The sequence below is a fragment of the Gymnodraco acuticeps genome, unplaced genomic scaffold (genome assembly GCF_902827175.1).
Source record: "Gymnodraco acuticeps unplaced genomic scaffold, fGymAcu1.1, whole genome shotgun sequence".
In the NCBI taxonomy this organism is placed as follows: Eukaryota; Metazoa; Chordata; class Actinopteri; order Perciformes; family Bathydraconidae; genus Gymnodraco; species Gymnodraco acuticeps.
The window spans coordinates 2,805-26,660 of record NW_022991699.1 but is presented as its reverse complement, the minus strand read 5'-3'; the positions used below and the strand labels follow the sequence as shown (position 1 = coordinate 26,660).

General features: G+C 41.1%; 1 long non-coding RNA gene and 1 pseudogene across 1 annotated transcript; one reads left to right on the top strand and one right to left on the bottom strand.

Annotated features, from left to right (window-relative positions):
* Positions 1-7,675: 7,675 nt before the first annotated feature.
* On the top strand, positions 7,676-9,614 carry LOC117534579 (annotated as a pseudogene).
* Positions 9,615-13,529: 3,915 nt separating this feature from the next.
* LOC117534578 lies at positions 13,530-23,480 on the bottom strand. Its single transcript, XR_004567254.1, has 3 exons — positions 23,265-23,480; positions 22,358-22,453; positions 13,530-14,289 (listed from the first exon to the last, which is right to left on the bottom strand). It is a non-coding gene; the product is annotated as an uncharacterized LOC117534578 (long non-coding RNA).
* Positions 23,481-23,856: the final 376 nt, after the last annotated feature.

Here is a 23,856-nt window from a genome sequence, read left to right as displayed (position 1 = left end):
TTTATTATTTTTCACTGTTCTATATGGTAGATTTCATGTATTTTCGAATCATTACTATTCTAAAATGGGTAGTTTCTTTTCACTTTGTAAAAACAAGTGCCTTAACACTGAGTGTATTATGAGAACGGTTTCTGTGAAAGGAGGGAGGAAGAAATGTTCTGATACCAAGCCATTGCAGCTATTTTGAAGAACCATATTGAATGTTAACACTAGAAGTTATGCACAAGGGAAAACTTTTATGTTTGAACACAGTCAAAGTATTTTTGTAAAATTGAGGATATTCGCACTATTCCATTTTGATTGTATGTTTTTGATATGAGTTATGTACTATGCAGAGTTCAGATGAAGAACTCACTGATTTCAGTATTATACACACCTTTTAGGTGTGTAAGGAGGGACTGTTAGAAATTAAAATCAATGTTTTGATGGCATAATGTACCTTCAGTTTAAATGCTGTTTTATACTGAAAAACCAGAAAATTATTGTGCACAACCAGTTAAGCTTTTATTCTGAAAATCCTTCATCTCCGGTTATAGCATGTGGCTAGTTTACCATTTCTTATAGAGGTTAATTTAGTAGCGAAATGACACCGAAACCTACTGATTTTAACACTGCAACTATAGACGTATTATTATTGCTGAATATTAAATGAAGGTATAGTTTATTTGAATAAAGTTATTGTTTACAGACGTGGGTAAGATGTGACAACATCCGGAATGACCAGAAACCAAACCAGCCGTGAAGTATTTTCTGTATTTTTTAGAATATTAACTACAACGTTTAGAATGTGTTAAAGGAAAAGTGATGAAAGACAATATGAGGAGAAGAGGCGTGTTTAAGTATGTATTGAATGTACAATGCCTGAATCCTCTGTTTAAACGTAACAACGGACATTAAGATGTGGAGGGCCGGCCCGCAGGGAGGAGCCTGCAGAAGCTATATAAGAGCAGCACCTGAGCGGTTCGGGCTCTTTTCTCTGCTAGCGGGGAGCCAGAGGCAGCTGCTTTTCTGCCAGAAAATATCCTGTTTGTGACTTTACCACGCCTTTTTTTATTAATTAAAGTACCAATTTGAAAACATCTCAGAGACTCCATTTAGTCTCCTTTTTAAGCTTCTCTTTCCTGGACGCGAGAATAACCATCACAGTTAACACTCTACTGTTTAACACTTTGGTTAACTTAATGTTACTTCATGTCACATGAAGTAACATTGCTGGAACAACAGTGCTGGAATTGGGCCGGTATTCACCGGTACGCAGTACCGGCACTTCTGGTTCTGACCCATGGAGTACCGGCACTTCTTGCTCAGTACCGGCATGCTGGTACTCCGGTACTCATGCACCGTGCCAGTACTCAACACTCTCCCGCCGTTCTTATTATACATCCATATATATACAGCCGCCCGGTACTCAGTAGATGCGTCATGAGGTGCCGAACGGACATTCTCATCGCTCTAACCGCTGGAGTTTCACAGGGGCTGTCAGCTGTTTACTCCCGTCATTCAAACAGAACGTGCTGGAGAGGGGGCGGGGCTTATCTTCTCCATGTAAATACTGTGGTGGAAACGACTATGTCAAAATTAACCTATTTGACCGTGATTTAATAGTAATACACGTTTCAAAATAATAATAATAATAATGCCGAAGTAACAACATACTGAAAACTGTTAGTAAAACCATGTTTTAATGCTTTACAATTTACATACCTAGATGCACGTGTGTTTTGTTTATGCAGTGCAACTCCCACCCAGTGGGTGGCTATGTAGAGTGATAGAACAGAGCAGGCACGCCCCCGAGAGAAGGAAAGCAAGTCACGTCACAAATTAGCATTTCTAAAATGTTAGCGTGGATTAATAAAAGTGCAAAAAGACAGCGGTTGTCGCCGGAAGAAACTTCAAATACAGAGAATGCTGTGCCTGTGTTGGAAATAGTGTCTGATGGGGAGCTTTCTTTGGTTGATCCTCCTGCTCCAAGTTCTAGTGCATTAGCATTAGCACTAGCTCCGCCGCCTCCTCCAGAGCCTCTAAAGTTAGCTGCTGCTGGCGCAACTGCCACCACCAACACCGGGCAAAGCGATGCACCTGACTGCTGGACAACGGACCAGGTGCAATATTTTTGCAAGACCAATGCATGGCTCCTTCTTAAAGATAAGAAGCTAGGATGTCGGATATTTTTTTATTTTTTTATTTAGCCTTTATTTATACAGGTGTAGATCTCATTGAGACACAAGGTCTCATTTTCAAGAGAGACCTGTCAGTGGTAACACTACCACACAAAGTTACAGACAGACAGGACACTAAACACAGAGGCAACACTAAAATACAACATCGTAAAAAAGTAGTCATTAAAATCCATATACAGCAGTCAGATATAGCAGGTGCAAACACCCACAGATGATTTCTCCAGCTTTTTAAAATGAGTTTAAAATCCGTGATGGGTATCAAAGTGGTCAGCTTAAGTTCCTGCTGAAGTGTGTTCCAGGTCGAGGGGGCAGAGTATGATATGGCTTTTTTCCCAAGCACCGTGCGTACTGAGGGGACGGACAGAGTGATGTAATGTTGAGATCTTAGTCTATAGCTGTACTGTTTGTGTGATATGTAAGTGGATATGTAGAGGGGCAGCAGTCCAAGCATAGCAGTATAGATGAGTTTGTACCAATGCAGTGACCTGCGCATTGATAATGATGTCCAGTTGACTAAAGCGTACAGCGTGCAGTGGTGTGTGAGGGGTTTACAGTTGGTTATGAACCTCAGAGCCCCATGGTATGGATATGCAGAGATGTCAAATCTTTGGGAATACACACTGGACAAGGACTGAAACTGTCAACTGAATGGGGTGAGTGTGCAGTGTCTCATTTCGGTGTTGACAAGGGCAGCCTGAGAAAAAAAATCAAAGAACATAAAGAATCACAAGCCCATGTAAAAGCTGCTGACATCCTTACATCTGCTTCACGTGAAACTTTTCAACATCAAGTGCAGTCTATGCATAAATCTGAATTAGACACCACTATCAGAGTTTTTTGAACGGCATATAAAATTGGCAAACATAGCCGGCCATTCACAGACATGCCAATTGATTTGAATGTACAGAAACTGAATGGGCTGAACGTGGGCAGGGTTTTGCACTCCAATAAAACCTGTGGCGAAATCATCGACCACATAGCTCATGAGCTGAAGAAAAAAATGGCAAAAGACATTACAGAAAAGCAAAGAAAACTCTGTGTTTTGGTCGATGAATCTACCACTATTAGTGGTAAAACGGTGCTTGTTGTGTGTCTACGCTCAGCATTAGCTGATGCTGAGCCCGAAACGTTTTTTTGGGAGCTGATCGAGTTGGATGGAACAACGGCTGATGACATCACAAAGGCGTTAATGGAGTGTCTTGGAAGAGATTTTAACGAGGACTTTTTAGGTCAGTGTTTCGTTTCTTTTGCATGTGATGGGGCTTCAGTCATGCTAGGGAAGAGAACAGGCGTTGCTACCCAGTTGTGTAGTAAATTCCCAAGCCTGTTTGTGTGGCACTGCTCCAATCATCGTCTAGAGCTGGCAGTTGGGGATGTGGTCAAGGAGGTCTCAGGGCTCAATCATTTCCAGATCTTTTTTGACAAACTCTATTCCTTGTTCCATGCCTCCCCCAAATATCAGAGGCAGTTAGCGCAGTGTGCGCAAGCAGTCGGACAGCGTCTCCTGGTGATAGGGCGTGTTTTGTCCATCCGCTGGGTGGCTTCAAGTGAAAGGAGCGTCAGAGCAGTCTGGGAAAACTACCGAGTGCTTCATGATCACTTCACAAATGCTGCAAACGACACGAGCAGGGATTCCAGAGACAGAGCAAAGTACAAGGGCCTGGATGATGTGCTCACATCTGCAACGTTTGTCAGCAATCTGGGACTGATGTACGATGCACTCACAGAGCTCAGCGACCTCTCTCGGCAACTCCAAAAAAGAGAGATGACACTGCCTACAGCAGATAGGCTCTTAACTCGAGAAATACGAGTTTTTGAATCCATGGTCACCATGCCTGGCCCACACATGACTACAGTTCATACAGCTCTAGCTGAGAAGTCCTTCAAGGGTGTTGCCCTGCGTGAGAATGGCAGGCTTGTACAGATTCATGCAGGTCAGTTTTTCCGCAGTATGGTAGAGAATCTGAGACACAGAATGACTTCCACAACCTCCTCTCATGTCAGCACAAGAGAAATCCCATTACATGGCCGGGAGGCCCGGGACAATCAGCTAATCCAGGACATGAAAGTTATCCATCCTGGAAGTTGGCCTGAAGAGGAGTTAGACGTACAGTATGGGGACGTAGAGGTGCTACGTTTGTGCGAAGTGCTGAAAGTGGACAGAAGAGAGACTGTTCAGGGCTTTCGCGAATACAAGGAAACCAGGGCATCCCGTACACCTGCTGCCATGGAGCCTCTACTGAAAGCAGTCCGAACCATCGCTGTCTCCACTAGTGAGTGTGAGCGGGCATTCAGCTGCATGAACGATATCCTTACTGCAAAAAGGAATGCTCTCTCTGTCAGCCGACTGTCCAGCCTGGTTTTCATTAAATGTAATGGACCATCACTAGGACAGTTCAATCCGGAACAGTATGTGAGGTCCTGGCTGGCAAAGGGAAGGAGAAGTGCTGATGAAAGAGCCTGTCCAGCTCCAGCCCCTGATACTGATGTCCCCAAGGCCTTCTGGAGCCTTTTCTAACAATGTGAAGTATATTGCAAAGCAGCTCACCCAGTGAGAAGACTTTTGGCATAATGTGCCGATTTGTACAGATCCTGGAGATAGAAGGACTTCAGACCAACCAGGGAGTTATCTGATCAGCTTGGTGTTCAATGTAACTCTTTACCATGGCTCAGACTTTGTTACTTGCAGTTACAGTTTCTCATTTTAGATTGTGCAAATTTTGCATTTGTTTTTACATGTTCTTTGTTCATGCTCTTTATCATTTTTCTGAGTTGGAAAGTTAGATTGCATCATAGTTTACTTTATACATATTTGTATTCTTCAGTGGTGAAGTATATTGCAAAGCAGCTCAGCCATGTGAGAAGACTTTTGGCACTTTTTCGTTTTCTGAGTTGGAAAGTTAGATTGCATTCAAAATGTACAGAAATACTTAATTTTGTTAAAGCTTTTTATAAAAAATGCTTCTGACCAGAGCTTTGTTTCCTTGTCATTAATGTTGAACACCACCAGAGGGGCTCTCAACTGAAAGGTCTCTGCTTCATGTGTCTTCAGCAGAAGATCTAGACTTTGATTGCTATATTTTCAGTTAATATTGACCTTACTGAGCTTTAGCCATATCCGCTGCCTATCATAAAAAATGTTAAGTACAGTGAACCTTTCTAAAATATACAGTAGTAAAGAGACAAACCCACCAGCATTATAGTAGCCAAATTCTTGTTTGTGGGCTGTATATATAAAATTGACTTGAAAAAGTTGCTGATTTTAGAGTACTGGCACCTTTTTCATTCCAATTCAAGCACTGGTTAAGGCTGATAAAAATGACAAGGCTAAGCCGGCTGTAATGCTAACTAACGTGCTTGCTACTAGCTAGGTAGCTAACTTGATCCAGCCAGCCACTCCTGGTCCTTTCATCAGACGGGAAGCGAAAGAACGAGTAAGACCCATTGTTGGTATGATTACAGCCTGGTACAAAGCACACAGGCATCTTGTTAAAGTGATCTTATATCTCTTATATTTAGTGGAGGAAAACAATTATGACATCACTTACGGGACTCTGGGATTTGTAGTCTTTCTAGTTGCGTATTTTTCATAGTCTTTACGACAAACTCTGACTTTTTTTACATGGAAATGATTTTAAAGATTGACAAACATCATATGTGTAATTCATTGCACAATTCAAACGGGATCGAAAGATAAGTTTTCTCTCCCCATTGACTTCAATAAATAATTTTTCCGAAATAAGGTCCCATGGGGCGGAAGTAGATGGGCGGGATTACACCTTTCTATGCTCTACCACGACGGTCGGTTGTTATTGTCAATATTAATATAATAATTATTTATTTTTTAATAGTTAGACTCGATTTTGCGGATTTTCTTGTTGCCCCAGCTGGTCAACACCTCTTTTATCAGAAACAAAGGCTACATTAATGTATTAAATCGATGTTAATCTATGTGTGTGGTTGTGGAATTAACGGACGTGACGTTGTGCGATTGCGTTGCCAGGCAACAGCTTGGGTTCATGTTAATTTACAAACTCTTCAACGAGAACCCTAGTTATATCTAAAAACATTGTAGAGGGCCTCACGAAAGACTTTAATGTAAATTTAAATGTGAAGGAATGTGTGTATAACAAAATATATCCGTCATAAACAATACCGGAAACAGACGTAAACAAGATCCTCAGCTCGGTGATTGGATGTTTGAGTCGCAATGCATGCTGGGATATGGTGTTTATGCAATGTGAAATCCGAAAACATTTTTAAAAAATGTGTGCTTGCTTTTCTCTTTGAAAGTCATCACATAACGGCATTGTAATACACGGTTCGGCTGCATTAAATATTACATATCTGCCGTAGTTCTGTATTTATAGAGCCCTGATGAGAAGACTTCTAGACAAACAGGAGAACTGCCGTCAAAACTGAAAATGTGACGTGGATCATAAATATAACATAAATATATACAACATCTTACATTTCTTTTCACACAATACGTCTCCTTGCAGTATCAACACAAATTCGGCTGACTTTTATATTTGATCCAATTGGTAGATAGGCTATATTTACACCATAACGGTGCACAGCTGATAGAAAGGGACACCTAGTGGTTAAAGCACGTTATTGCATTTTATTACAGCAAAAACACGTGGGTTTGCTATCCTGGCTCCTAAATGGTGGAATGAGCTCCCCATTGACATCAGGACAGCAGATAGCTTACACACCTTCCGGCGCAGACTGAAAACTCATCTCTTTCAACTCCACTTCGAGCGATAGAACTATTAACAAAGCAGCACAATCAAAAATTACTGTTACAACAAATGTCATGTGTGCAGAGTAAAAATGCCGACGTTTAAGCAAGAAATAGAACTTAAATATAAAAAATAAAAGTACTATCTAAAGTGTTTACATTCAAATCATCAATACACATTTATATTTTATACACTGATCATAAATATGACATATGCATCTCAAATGAATGAAAGCAGTCATATAAGATGCACTGTAGTAAAAAAAAAACAATACATAACCTCAATCCTTCAAATGTGTACTTCAGTGCAGTACTTCCTCCACTGTACATCATGTGTCATGTTGGGTAGTATATGAAGACTGATGGTAAATAAACTCTTGTATATTTAAAGTGTATTTAATAAATAGTTTTACGGTTTTTAATGCAGAATTAAAGAGAAACTTTACAGCAGGTAAGAATCTTGTTTTTGTTGACCTTCAGTGAGAAAGTTGATGGATAAGCGGATAGATCATGTGACTTCATTATGATGTCCTCTAAATCCACACAACTGTAGGCCGTGAAGGAAGGAGAAAGCACAAGGCCCATTTGAATTTACTAATCATGTTATTAGAATTATTTCAGCTTAAATTGTTGAAAAAGCTCGACTCTTTATTGTAGTTTTTAAAAAGGACATATTATTCTCATTTCACGTTCATATTTGGATTTTGTGCTTTTACTGTGACATGTTTAAATGCTTTAATGTTCAATAAGTGCTATATTTTTCTCACTGCCAGATTCTCCTTCCATTGGAATGAAGATATAACGAAGTGAGTTTTTGTTTGTGTCTCTGAGCTGCAACCACAGCTTCTGTTCGAGCTGCCTGCAGACATTCTGGGAACAAAGTAAGATCACAAACTGTCCACTTCAAACTTTTATAAATGAGCATTTTCCTTTTCATCCTACGTTGTTGTTTTTTAAACGTGTTAAATTGTATGTGTTTTTCTTCAACAGATACCTGGACAAAGTCACCGTCCTGAACTGAATACCAAAGGACATTTCCCTCTGAAAGACATCCTGACTCCATCTGCTGGTGAATAAATGACATAGCAGCATTTCCTGATGTTGATCATTCACCCTGTGACGGAGGTGAGAGAAAACGAAAGTGGATTTAGACATTGTTGAACAGCGCTGAGACGCCATTACAGGGTGTGAGATTTCTGCTCGGAGACACGTTTGGAGTATATTTGGGGAGAAGTGGAGAGACTGTAAGTTGGTGAGTCCTGCTCTAGAAATAACTTTAATACCAAATGGCTGAGAAAACCGCTCTTGTTGAAAGTTTCCTGAGCTGCCATGTGTGTTCAGAGACTTTCAGAGATCCTGTGTCTCTGGGCTGTAACCACAGCTTCTGTTCGAGCTGCCTGCAGACATTCTGGGAACAAAGTAAGAACAAAAACTGTCCCATTTGTAAAAGAAAGTCCTACAAAGATCTTGTGGTGAACTTTGGACTGAAGGAACTGTCTGACTCCTTTGCTGAGAGACAGAAAGCTGGATCATCTGAGACAGAGAAAGGAGAGAAGACGGTGGTGTGTAGTAAACATCCAGAAGAGCCTAGATTGTTCTGGATGAAGAGAGAGCTGTGTGTCCTGTCTGTGACTTTTCTCTCCACCAGGGTCACAATGTGGTTCCTGTAGAACAAGCAGTCAGTGAGCTGAAGGACCTGCTGAAATCTGACTTAGAGTCTCTGCAGGACAAGAGGGACAAATACAAAGGAGTGGAGACAACATACAAGGAAGTGATTCAAGTGTCCGAGAAGCAGCTGCTGTCCACAGAGAGGCAGATCAGAGCAGAGTTCATCAAGCTCCATCAGTTCCTGAAAGAGGAAGAGGAGTCCAGACTGGCAGCTCTGAGGGAGGAAGAGGAGCAGAAATGGAAGACTATCAGCAGAGAGATGAAGAGCATTCAGGAGCACATCTCCTCTCTGTCACACAGTATCTCTGCTGTTGAAGAAGAGCTGCAGAAACTCAACGTGCCCTTCCTCAGCAGTTATAAAGCCACTCAGAGCAGAGCCAGAGTCCAGAGCTCACTGGCAGACCCACAGCTGCTCTCAGGAGCGCTGACAGATGTGGCCAAACACCTGGGCAACCTGTCCTTCAGAGTCTGGGAGAAGATGAAGGACCAGGTCCACTTCAGTCCTGTCCTTCTGGACCCAAACACTGCAAGCAGCTGGCTCTATCTGTCTGATGATCTGACCAGTGTGAGACGTGGAGACAACGATCAGCAGCTTCCTGATAATCCAGAGAGATTCACTCAGTATCATAATGTTCTGGGCTCTGAGGGCTTCAGCTCAGGGAGACACAGCTGGGAGGTGGAGGTGGGAGATCATCCTGAGTGGATTATAGGTTTGACTAAAGAGTCAGCTGACAGGAAGGGAGAGATACCAGGTGTCTCACCAGAAGATGGAATCTGGTGTTTAGCACATGGCGATGGAGGATACTCTAATGGTGATGGTGAGACTGTCAGAGAGAAGAATCTCCAGAGGATCAGAGTCCAGCTGGACTATGACAGGGGGGAGGTGTGCTTCTACGACCCTGAACACATGACTCATCTGCACTCACAGAGACACTTTCACTGAGAAACTCTTCCCATATTTCGGTTTTGGACCAGCTGGTGATGCTAAAACTGCTGATACACTCAAAGAAATAACTCTTTGAATGAACGTAATTAAATCATGGACAATATTTCCACATGATTAAATCACTTTCTTTCAAGATTAAGCAATTTGATTGGTCCAACTTAATTTACTTGGGTTGGGTCAACGTAATCTATTAGGATTGATACTACTTATGTATAAGGTTTGTTACCAACTTGATTTACTTGGGTTGGGTCAACGTAATCTATTAGGATTGATACTACTTATTTATAAGGTTTGTTACCAACTTAATTTACTTGGGTTGGGTCAACGTAATCTATTAGGATTGATACTACTTATTTATAAGGTTTGTTACCAACTTAATTTACTTGGGTTGGGTCAACGTAATCTATTAGGATTGATACTACTTATTTATAAGGTTTGTTACCAACTTAATTTACTTGAGTTGGGTCAACGTAATCTATTAGGATTGATACTACTTATTTATAAGGTTTGTTACCAACTTCCTTTACTTGGGTTGGGTCAACGTAATCTATTAGGATTGATACTACTTATTTATAAGGTTTGTTACCAACTTAATTTACTTGGGTTGGGTCAACGTAATCTATTAGGATTGATACTACTTATGTATAAGGTTTGTTACCAACTTGATTTACTTGAGTTGGGTCAACGTAATCTATTAGGATTGATACTACTTATGTATAAGGTTTGTTACCAACTTGATTTACTTGGGTTGGGTCAACGTAATCTATTAGGATTGATACTACTTATGTATAAGGTTTGTTACCAACTTAATTTACTTGGGTTGGGTCAATGTAATCTATTAGGATTGATACTACTTATTTATAAGGTTTGTTACCAACTTGATTTACTTGGGTTGGGTCAACGTAATCTATTAGGATTGATACTACTTATGTATAAGGTTTGTTACCAACTTAATTTACTTGGGTTGGGTCAACGTAATCTATTAGGATTGATACTACTTATTTATAAGGTTTGTTACCAACTTAATTTACTTGAGTTGGGTCAACGTAATCTATTAGGATTGATACTACTTATTTATAAGGTTTGTTACCAACTTAATTTACTTGGGTTGGGTCAACGTAATCTATTAGGATTGATACTACTTATGTATAAGGTTTGTTACCAACTTGATTTACTTGAGTTGGGTCAACGTAATCTATTAGGATTGATACTACTTATGTATAAGGTTTGTTACGAACTTGATTTACCTGGGTTGGGTCAACGTAATCTATTAGGATTGATACTACTTATGTATAAGGTTTGTTACGAACTTGATTTACCTGGGTTGGGTCAACGTAATTGCTTAAAGCTGAAAGAAAGCCATTTCATCATGTGGAAATACTGTCCATGATTTAATCAAGTTCATTCAAAGAATAACTTTTGAGTGTTTACACATTTAAAACGTTTAGAGTGAACAGTAACAGAAATTCAACAGTCTAGTGAGCTTCAAGGGTGGAAATATAACACAAACGCAAGATGTCTAAGTATGCAGATTAGAGAACATGCAATACAAAAAGACCATTAAGAACACCATCTCAACCAACAAGCAGACTGGGTTTCACTGTATGAAATATAACAGTGAATATATATTTCACAAAATAGGCAAAGATAAACAATGCTTTACACTGACAGATATTAAATATAACAGTGAATATATATTTCACAAAATAGCTTTACACTGACAGATGCTTGAAAAAACACAGTTTCTTCCCAAATATTAAAATGTTTCAACTTTAGGGTGAACAGTATAACAAACTTGAGTTTCGACAGTAGACCAAATAAGGCAACATGGTAACATCTGCCTCCTCGCACAGCCCTCTGCTCAGTGAGGTCCACGTAACCATGCTACAGCCAACTTTGAATGCTTACTTTTATACTTCTTGCATATAATCAACATTTCTGTCAAAGAGGTGAGTCACCGAATCTCTGATGGCTGCGTGTTTGGAAGATGAGGCGATCCCAAACAGTGACATTAGGCACGGGAAAGCAATGTTTTGAGGACTTGTCCTTTTGTGGATAGTCTGTTTCCATCTAGTTCCATCATTATTTTCTGCAGTGCTTCAAATGTAAACTTCAGCTCTGGAGGGTAGCTCAAGTTTAGAGCATACACGAGAGCAAACATCATCGCCACCGCAAAAGATACGTTTCCCAACTCATCCAGCACTTCGACCCCCTCCAGAATGATCCCAACGTTCTCGGGGTCATCCCCAGGCTCTGCACCTTCGTGTCGAATGACAAATATTCCGAAGACCGTCTCTGCCATTGCCGTTTGACTGCTGTTGTCGATGCTCTGTGAAAAACAAATAAGGAGAGTGATTTTCACTGATGTGCATTACATCCCATTTCTATAATCTGTCATATTGAGTTTTATGTAGTTTGGGTTTTCAAAATTGAAAAAAAAGAAAGAACAAAAAACACTGTTTCCAAAAGCATGAACACATCCAACATCATCAAAATGTAAAGGCAACATTTCCCTAAGGGTTAGTTTTAGAAGAAACACAATCCATTCCAACTATGATCATCCTCCTCTTTGTGAAGATAAAAAAGCTACATCAACATACCATGTATTCCTTCACCAGCTTCTCTGGATCTTCATTGAAGTAGACACAAAGACCTTTGAGGATGCATTCGCGTCTCACGTCAATGCTGTCAGTCTAAGTATGCAGGTCAGAGAACATGCAATAAAAAAGCCCATTAAGAACAACAAGCAGTCTGGGTTTCACCGTTTCACAAATGTTTTCTTTAAAGCCCTGAATGTAATATTGCACTTTAATTAAATGGATTTAGTTTGGACAGATAATATACTATGCAATTTAAGCAATACATTTTTCTAAAAAAGGAAAACAATTAGTCTTATTTTGAATATTTAAAATGGCTTTTTATTGAAGAAATACTTTTGCTTTAAAAAGGTAATCTGTTTCCAATTACTCGATTAATCAATGGAATAATTGATAGAATACTCGATTACTAAAATAACTGATAGCTGCAGCCCTACAGTACACTCTGACCATTGGGGTAGGAACATCTGCCATTTCCATGAAAGACTGCTGGACAGCTTTGTAGTGCGTTATTTTAGGCCTTCATAATAGTATGCCGCTCACTCTGATACAATGACCCCCACTGGGGGAATGGATGTGGTGCTAAGTATCAAAAAAATATCGAAAACATAATGCTCCGGATGCTATGCTATTCATGGAACATCCTAGACTTTGTACAGCTCCTACAGTTTCTTTGTCACCTTTACATTGTTTTCATACCTGGGTTATGGGAAGCATGATGCTTTTGATCTTCTTCCCTTGAACTCCACCTTTCTTGGTATACACGTCGATCAGGCTTGTAGAGTGAATATCCAGCGAAGAGAAGAACTTGGATTGCAAATTAATTGTTGTGATTCTCTTAAATTCTGCATTCACCTACAACAAAAAAACAAAACCCACAAAACTCAGATTGGCTATTTTGATGTCACTGTTCACAGGTTTGATTTAGCAGTTCAGTCCGTTTAAGACATGCAATTGCATAAATCATGTATTTATTTATGATTCCTGCATACAAATGCCACAAAATTCAGAATTTGTCAATATGTCTTTTATATGGCACATACTGTGCAGTCCGTAAGCATTCATTGTCTACTATATATATCCCAATAAAAGTAAAAAGGGGACGTTCCTTCACACATTCATTCACTTACCTCACGCACATGGAAGAGAGCCGGCCACCTGGTTTTGAAATCGGCTATCAATGGTGCCTGCCGAACAACCTCTTGCCTTCTGCATGCAAAGGTATTTTCCATCAATGTTGCCACCTTGTCCTCATTATTCCTTTGTATTACTTCTGAGAGAAGGGTCACTCTTAACTTTTCAAGCGTCTCTGCCGTTTCCCCGGATGGGTAGGTGGGTCACCTCTGCTTTTTTCGGCTTTTTCACACCATAGGCAGGACTGTATTTGCCATCAGGTTTGTGTTTTAGGGCATTTACTACAACTTCGGGGCATCCAAGCCGCCTAAGCTTTGTTCGGTAGTTAGCAAGTTTATATTTCAAGCTCGTCTTCCATCCGCCATATCCAGTGAAAGAACCGGGTTCTTTCAAACATGGATGTGATGAGACAAGAGCTTTTGCTACCTCCTCAAACTCACTGTCAGAGAGGTAGACTTTGTACTCTATAATCTTCTCAGCTAAGCCATCAAGAATGGCAGATTTAAGTTTGTTGTCAGGACTCAACAATGTTCCGTCCGTTTTGAAAGTAGCGTTGGCCCTGTCCAGCTGTAGTTCAGTGTCGTAAGAGAACCGGGGCACAATGAAGACAGGGGGCCATCCAGATGATCTTGACGTGGACTCAGGAGAAGACAGTATGTCAGTATTGACGGAGCTTCCAGATGAGAGAGATAAGGAGTCATTTAGACAGCGGGAAGTGGCAGCAGCTGAGTAGGGAGGGGGCAGGGAGACAACAGGCTGTGCAGGTGCAACTGATGTAAAGATGACCTTGATGGAACTTCTGTCCTGGACATCTGATGTTGACAGCAAGTTGGTGAATTCATTCCCAAACTCAGCATCCATGAATTGGAGCCTGAATTCCCCTTCTATTCCACACTGCCTCTTAATTTGCTGTGAGTTCAGTGACAGCTTCTGGAATCCCATCTGGAAGGATCAATCTCTGGGAACTGTTTTCTCCTAAAATGCTTCTGAGCTTCACTGGAGTAGCCATGCCACGGCCGTCTGTGAAAGAGGGATGACAAAATTAGCCTACATGTTATACAGAACTTTTTTTTCAAGGGATGCACAAGGGTTAATCTTAATTTCAACAGAGCAATGAGAGGACAAAATAACCATTCAATGTTAAATCTGTTGGTTACCTCATATGTCTGTGTCTTTTTAATGTCACCATTCTGAGAGGTCCAACAAAGTAGTCTGCCAAAGGATAGTCATCTGCCAGTTCCTCAAGCTCAATCAAAACAGTTTCTCTTGTTGGACTCAGCTCAAAGGCTCTGAAATGCTCCCTATACCACCCATAAAGCCTTCTCACCATGTGTTACGCCCTCTCAAGGGGGAAGAGAGGAACGACGCACACACCAGTTGGATTTGGTAAATAATTATAGGAGGTTTATTTTCACGGTAAACAATATGAGGTGCGAGCACACGGCCACCTATAAACAAAAGCCAAAACGGCGCAAGTCCAACAAAGGACTAAACAAAAGGAGGACTCTAACAAAACGGAGCCTGACTATGTATAAAAGGGGAGTTTTACAACAACGCAAATTAAAGAGGGGCTGTTCCAAAAACAGCTTCCGGAGCATATGCGGGCTCAGCAGAGTACAACCTAACACACACAGAACACACTGAATATACACACTAAACTAACACACTAATCTACACACTCTGACAGCAGTCAGGAACACAGTTAGCTCGTAGCGCTACAAAGTCACGGTAACCCAGTTGAGGCGTCTGCTCTACACAGCAGACCCTCCCGAATGAAGTGTGGCCGCTGACTTTACGGTCCTCCTCCGGAAGGTGCGCCGAACGCTGAAGAGGGGTTGGAGGACGTCAATCCAATCGGCTCTTCAGTCCGGGGGCGGGACAGCCAATGTCACCTAAGGAGCTTCGCAGCTCATTTGCATACACACACACAGTTAACAGAGCAGAGGACTGTCGTCCGTAACACCATGAAACATAGTCTCTCCTGTACAATGCAAATCTGAAGAATCTCTCCAAAGTCAGGCAGTCCACTTGTAGACCCATGAGCAACTATCATCCCATTTCTGAATGTTACCCCTTTGCTTGACACACACTTTGTTAAGTAGTGCTGGGGGGAAACGATTATTTTGAAAACGATTAATCGGGCGATTATTTGATCGATTAGTCGACTAATCGAACGATTATTTTTCTGTTGTTCATTTCATAAAAAACGTAATGTAAAAAAAAAATTTTTCACGATACTGTGTCTCAGGGGATCTTAATATTTAAGAACCTATTAATGTGTTATATCAGATTAACGGAAATAATCTCAGCTAACTGACGATACAAACCATGTTTACCAAAACAAAACACAAGTCTCATAAGAAGCATCTAAATGACCCCTGAGCGAAAAATGCTAACGGACATTGGCACAGATCTCAAGATAAAAGTACCCTTATTACTTATCGTAGCTGCACATACAAGATATCCGATTAAAGCTGAGACTCCACAGATTATGTAGGTATATAGTATCATCACTGAGTGATCCGGACTCGCGACAGGGGAAGCAAATACAGTCATCACAACACGTACCTTCACAGAGCTTCTAGGGAGATCGTCTCACCGCCGTAGCTGTCAATCTGATCAAAATACGTGTTCAATGGCATTAAAATGAGAAAAAACGCGGCTGAATCGGTTAATCCATAGGTTTTTTACGTCTATGTATAAAAAAATGATTGAATTTATAATCCATAATTCCATTTTATGTAAAAAATCGGAGAGCAAATGCTAGCTGCTAATGGTAGCCACCACAGCTAGCTGCTGCTTCTGCTAGGCTATGCAGCAGTCTAAGTGAGATATAAATATATAAATATCTTTGCGTTTTGGACTAACTTTAAAATATTCCCATGCTTTTGAAGACCTAGGGCGAGATGTTTTCGTTTGGGGGCTTCGTGCGCAATCCTGTGAGGAGGAGGTGGTAGCCGTTTCAGTCTCCATTGTGTTTGAAGTGCGATTGCGAACTGCTTGTTGCTTTGGGTGACCCACGTGTGTGTAGCGACGCGTCGACGCGGAAATATGTCGTCGACGATATTTTGAAGTCGACGCGTCGACATCGTCGACGCGTCGCTACAGCACTATTGTTAAGTGAACTTCAGTTGTACCAGGGAAGTTCTGGGCAATAGTCTGAGCTATTTCTTGTTTCAATACATCCAAAGGCACTGTTGAGACCTTTGTGATTTCCAGGGCAGCTTCATCAAAACTGGATGATACCAGTTGATAGGAAATCATTAGCTGATGCTTAGTAGCTAGCGAGAGGGGCACATTTTTAAAGCAATTGGTGTGTCGCGCAACCTGCTTAAAAAAAACTGTGCTTGGCCTCAAAACGCATGGTCCAGAGGCCCACAAGAGGACCAAACATCCTGATCAGTTGTGGATAGTGCTCCAGATAATGATGCTTTGGTAGCAGTCGCACATCAGGGAAGAGTTCTTGGTACTTTTGTCTGTGCTCTGAAATCTTGCCCTCAAGATAGGCAATTGACTCATCTGTTTGTCTTGGAGCAACCACAAGCTCTGCAATGTCTTTTAAGTCCAACAGTATTTGCCATGCAATTTCACCCTCAGGCACCAGATGCCCAATTATGAATGGGAGTAGTCTCAACAGAGCCCAATTTTCATGGGCATTCCCACCTATTGTTTTTCTTTTAGAAAATGTGTGTGGGATCACATGTGGCCTGTTTGTTTTGTCTGCCCACTTATAAGGGAACTGCAGGATAGATTTGTTGAGGGTTTCAAGATTGAAATATTTCTTAGATATTAGCAATGCCAAACAACGTGCAAGCTCTACTGGCACTAACCCCTCAAAAATATCATGCATAATATCTGGAGGATAACCCGTGTGAATACTGAAGTGGTCAAGAGATTGAGTGATGGAACAATGTCTTTTCACCCCAAAACAGCTTGCCCCATTCTCCTGCGCTGATTTCACATGAGAGTCATGGAGTTCTTTTGTCCTTACTGAATGCACCTGACTTTCCCTCTTTTGTTTGAATGTCTGTACTTGTTGCTGTGCAAAATCGGCAGATATATCCACTAGGGGTGTAACGGTTCACAAACATTTCGGTTCGGTACGTACCTCGGTTTTTTGGTCACGGTTCGGTTCGGTACAGCAGAATTTTTTTTTCACAAAACAAAACATATATATATATTTTTTATTATTATTATTAAACTGTGAATAATGTATTCACTCAAATAAATACAAAATATAATAAAATAAACATTAAGGTGCAGCATTTCGATGAACTGAAATAATCTGTATTTGAACTTTACTGTACTAGTACTCACAAAACATAAACTATTAGTTTTGTGTTTTTAATTATTATTAAACTGTGAATATTCACTCAAATAAATACAAAATATAATAAAATGAACATTAAGGTGCAGCATTTCGATGAACTGAAATAATCTGTATTTGAACTGTACTGTACTAGTACCTAAGCAGCCAGTTTGACATTATGACTTGCTTGTCATTGTATTTTCATGTTTTTTTAAAGAAAGATGAACTTGTCCACATTGCTTGCCGAAAGGGCAGATCTGCTGGCACTAACAATGTCTCCTGCTGTGGAGAACACCCTCTCTAGGGACAGAGGTAGCAGAAACAGCCAGGTAGCGCTTTGCTAACATGGCAACATAAGGATATTTGGCGTTTGTAATAGCTTTGGCTCGGTCTGAACTCTCTGCGAGTGGTGGAGGCTTAAATGCTAGTGGGAGTTGGGTTTGCACTTCAGTCTTTTTTCTTTTGCTACCGGTAGTGCTGGGGGGAAACGATTATTTTGAAAACGATTAATCGGGCGATTATTTGATCGATTAGTCGACTAATCTAACGATTATTTTTCTGTTGTTCAATTCATAAAAAACGTAATGTAAAAAAAACGTAATGTAAACAATTTTTTTTTCACGATACTGTGTCTCAGGGGATCTTAATATTTAAGAACCTATTAATGTGTCAGGGCTCGACATTAAGGACTGCCCGATGGCCTGGGGCCATCTAGTATTTAGCTCGGGCAATGGAGCCTCACCTGCTGGTTGCCCGACCGGGCAATCTATCATGCAGCTCATGGGTCAGTAATGAGTGACCCCACAGTCAAACTAAACATATCTATAACTAGTTTAGGTAGTTTGAGAGGTAATTAAAATAGCTACGTGTGATATTCTAACCTGAAGTGTGTGTTTTGTTCCGCTCACCGCTGCAGGTGATTATGCAGAGCTGCGTATCAACTCGTCAGCAGCAGCTGATCTCTCTCTCCCGTCAGATTAGGCTTCACTCGCGTTTATGTCCATATCGATCAGATCCAGCTAGTTCTAGATGATATGCCTACCTGCTTATTAAAAGACACCTAAACAATAAGTGTCGCTATGCAACCGGGTGAGGCCGCAAAGTATAGCACAGCGTTATGCATTTGTTTACATGCCCACCGGAACCCCGAGGCATTACCAACAGATCAACGCACAATCAACCCATACAGGACATCTCTTTCTCCACATGTTAGACATTAGAATGGACTATTCTTGTCTGTCACATACTCTTCTTGTCTGTCACATAAGTGGCGCAACTGAAGCGGTATTGCGCTAAAGGGAAATTATTTTGACCGAAGAGATTTAGATTTGCCGGCTAACGGGAACTCTGACGTCCCATTTTGTGTGCTTCGCGGATGCGCTCGGCTCCTCTCGACTGCTGCTCGGTCAGCTTCCGGATGAGGAGGCATTCGTTCGACCAACTTACAGTAGATAACATTACAAACATTTTTAATAGTGTAAATAATGTTTGTTTGGGCGGTTATAACTGAATGTAATGTTTTCTACTTTTTTACATCTGGGAAGCCATTTGCCTTCATCAGATGGAAAGTGTCTTGATCAACAACTTAAGTATTTCTTATAGCTATGCAGGTCATGCAAGCGAGCAAACACAAACAAGAACAAACAAACAAGTGAAATGAAGAATACAATTGAACAATATAATATTGTGGTGGTTCATCTTATAATTCAGTCTAGAGAATGCACCAGACAGCATCTAAGACCTGCAAAAATCTAAATGTTCTATAGGGGGAGGCCCCCCAAACCTTTCGTGCGTCATTTCGTCCGCGAGCATTTTTCAGGGCAATCTCTATTGGGCTCAGGGCCATCTGTAAATTAGCTTAGATGGCCCACAGGGCCATCTCCCAAAATCCTTAATGTCATGCACTGTGTGTTATACCAGATTAACGGAAATAATCTCAGCTAACTGACGATACAAACCATGTTTACCAAAACAAAACACAAGTCTCATAAGAAGCATCTAAATGACCCCTGAGCGAAAAATGCTAACGGACATTGGCACAGAACTCAAGATAAAAGTACCCTTATTACTTATCGTAGCTGCACATACAATATATCCGATTAAAGCTGAGACTCCACAGATTATGTAGGTATATAGTATCATCACTGAGTGATCCGGACTCGCGACAGGGGAAGCAAATACAGTCATCACAACACGTACCTTCACAGAGCTTCTAGGGAGATCGTCTCACCACCGTAGCTGTCAATCTGATCAAAAGACGTATTCAATGGCATTAAAATGAGAAAAAACGCGGCTGAATCGGTTAATCCATAGGTTTTTAACGTCTATGTATAAAAAAACGATTGAATTTATAATCCATAATTCCATTTTATGTAAAAATCGGAGAGCAAATGCTAGCTGCTAATGGTAGCCACCACAGCTAGCTGCTGCTTCTGCTAGGCTATGCAGCAGTCTCAGTGAGATATAAATATATAAATATCTTTGCGTTTTGGACTAACTTTAAAATATTCCCATGCTTTTGAAGACCTAGGGCGAGATGTTTTCGTTTGGGGGCTTCGTGCGCAATCCTGTGAGGAGGAGGTGGTAGCCGTTTCAGTCTCCATTGTGTTTGAAGTGCGATTGCGAACTGCTTGTTGCTTTGGGTGACCCACGTGTGTGTAGCGACGCGTCAACGCGGAAATATGTCGTCGACGATATTTTGAAGTCGACGTCGTCGACGCGTCGCTACAGCACTAGCTACCGGTGATATTCACGTTCGGGTGATGCCTTTTCAAGAGTGTGCAAGTTTGATATATTGCCAGCCGCGTAACCAACCATGCCGACAAACAGCTTTGGTTCGGTCCACCTGTCTTTGTCCGTCATCCTTGTACGTAACTGCGAAACCAAAATGTTCCCAAACCGGAGACTTCAATGATGCTGGAGGGATTTTCGAGCTCAACTTTATCTGCGTTCGCCATTTCGACAGTTCCTCAAATTACTGACTACATTTGAACGCATCCCTCTGACCAGCTCTCATAGTATGCCTCTCATCCAATGAAATGACTTGCTCGCTCTATGACGCGTTGAACCCAATGTGAGCAAATTACTCTGAATGCTGCGACGCAGCACCTGAGATTACTTCCAAAAAGTTATTCACGTTCTCAATTTTTTTACGTTTAACGTTATATTCGTTCGGTACACTTCGGTACACACCTGTACCGAACCGAAGGGCCCGTACCGAATAATTTCGGTACGGGTACGTGTACCGTTACACCCCTAATATCCACCAGAAAAGCTCTCATTGAAACCAGCTATACTGTGAGCTCCCAGGTTGTCTGCCGCAACAACCTGAATGGTGCCTTTAAGACATCTGCCAAGCAATGGAATGAAAACACCAACTTGTTCTAGAGTTATCATATCATGAAGAAGAGGATGTAAGACACGGTCATAACCATACTTCTTCACATCATCAGTTTTACACAAGACCGCCAGGTAAATCGAGGATAGTGATGAATGTGAGCCTGGAGGCAAATTACTCAAAGTCCAGTAGATTCCACAAAGCTTATGCTTCTTGCGAGAAGTACCCAGAGGATTGCAAATCTCAAAGTCATCTATGTATATAGTCAACAAAATTCTCAAGTCATCCCCTGATAGAAAACCGTTTTCCTTGAAGTGTGAACCATCCTGGGAAGATTTGTAAGTCTGTTGTTCACCAGTCCCCCTATTACTCTGCTGCACTCTGTGGTTTTCAACCACTTTGTCTACAACATCTTTCCTCTGAAAGAGCTGCTGCAAAGACTTGAGTACAGGCACATACTGAAAACTCATTTTTTCCTTGGCATCAAGTATGTACTCTATGGGTTCTACAACATTAAAGCTGTCTTTGTAATACTGATTGCGGAGATAAGATGTCCTTAGGGGACCACCCTTCCCTATGGCTTTGAGCAAAGGGTTTGATGCGCAGAGAGCAGTGGCTACTTCTGTTATCACAGACTTATCAGTTGTGGGACTATGTTTCTGAAATACACCTTCAAGAATGTCAATGGAGAGGGGCAATGTTGCTGAACTTAAGTAGTGCAGTTCTTCCAAAAACTCATCAATTTTTGTACCCGGCACATGTGCAAAATGCTCTAATTTGAGCAACGAAACAGCAAAGTTTTTCTCAATTACTTTGGAAGAGTTCTGAGTTACATCCACATCACTACTTGAACAAGCACTGTGTACTTCAACTGCAGAGTCATCTTGATTATGTGCGTATTCCACAGGATTATCAGAGGATTCTTGTGCAACTAGAGTGGTTCTAACTACACCTGGCTTGAAATCTTTCAACGTATGCGGTTTGTGTTTCCTGTTTTTGTGAGAGTGAAATGTTGCGTATATATTTGTTTCAAAACTGCAACCCACAAACATACAAGGAACAGTCTCATGACTCTTAAAATGAGTTCCAATGTGTACAAAATAATCCCTCTCCGTAGGAAGATCGCTTGAAGTGCACAAATGACAACTGAATATTGACAACTCCAGCTGCTCCTGAGAGTTTTGTTTGGGATGGGCTCTATTTAAATGAATGTGCAAAGCATTCCATGTCTTAAATGTACATGGGCAGTTTGTGTGTGGGCATGGATAGCGTTGCCTATGCCGGTGCTGTAGTCTAAAATGCTTTAGTAACTCATATCTACCAGAAAGAGATTCACTACACTCCTTACACCTCCACATTTGCCCACCAAAACAAAATCACCAGCAAAAAATAAAAAAAACATTTCAATCATGAACTTGAGAATGGCAGATGACACCTTTTACCTCACTGATGAAGTTGGATTGCAGACACAGGTACGGTTAGACAGGACACTCTTGCGGTCGGACAGCCGCCACAGGAACTTTTGCAGTCACAAATTGCTGTGAAAAATTGAGAGACCAATCAACATACATGAAAGTTAAGTTACACAGAGAACTCGCAATATTGCTGTAAATTAAGACTCATCATTACATCTACTTTTTTTTACACAGAACCTTATCAGTGCCCTTATCAGACAGAAGTTGACGCATTACTTAGTCATATCCAAACCAATTCAACAGAGTTCTTCAATTTAAAAGACGGTGCATTTCTGTCTGAGGTGGTGTACTTTTCAAGATGTTTAGACAAATTGCTCTCTGCCGTGTGTGGTGTGTGTGTGTGTGTGTGGTGTGTGTGTGTGTGTGTGTGTGTGTGTGTTGTGTGTGTGTGTGTGTGTGTGTGTGTGTGTGTGTGTGTGTGTGTGTGTGTGTGTGTGTTGCATGTAGCAGCCGCGTGTGTAAACTGCGAAACCACAGTGGCAGTCAGCTCCGCATGGCAGCTAGCTTGGCAGCTAATTTACGTGACGCAGCCGAATAACGGCGCAACATGCCTTTGTAAAAGGGGCTGATATTACTGACATATATGAGCGCCTGGGGTAGCACACTTTCCGTTTAACTTTCCCAGGGTAATGCTACCGTACTTTAGTTTTCAATCCTGATATCCTATATTTGAACCATCTCCCTAACTGGCAGTTACACAGACTAGCTAGTTAACAACGTTAGCTTTAGCATGTTCGTCGGCTTTTTAAGTGAGATAAAAAATGAAACTAAATAACAAATTAACTATCAACGTTACCACAATATCGCTCATGGACTAGCAGTTGATGACATTTATTAACAGCTTCACAGTTAGATGACAATGTGTTCTGCTTACCTCCTCCAACTTTCGCCAACGGTCTTTCTTGTCTCAATGATCCTCTCTCGCGATGATGATGGTTAAGTTTACGGTTATGCCCAAATATCGCGAGTGCACACAGGATGCAGGGGAAAACCTTTCCCGCCAGATCGCGGTCAAAATCAAACAATGGCAGAGTCTGGAAGTCATCCATGGAAGTGTCCAAGAGCAGTCAAGAATGTAGCGTGCCTTATTGTTCAAGCCGTGTTTGTTGTTTCACATCTTACAACCGTGAACATTTAAAAGTAATAGACTGTTGGTATCCAGTTTATTGGTGGTTATACCGCCACCTTCTGCTCTGGAGTGGGAATCATATGTACCCTAATCCCTTTGTGTCAGTTTATCTCAACATGAATGAATCTAATAAATGTGAAGTTGTTGCGATTCATGCAAACCATACATGTTTTCATCACGTTCATCTTGGAAACATGAAATTATTACGTTGAAAATACATGTTACATTTTATTTGATGTAACAGCCAGCCAAAGTCCTTTTTTTTGAGTGTATGAAAATCTGTCGACGTGAGATTCCTCTGTGATGCTCAGGAGTGTTGGTTCAGACTTTATTCTGA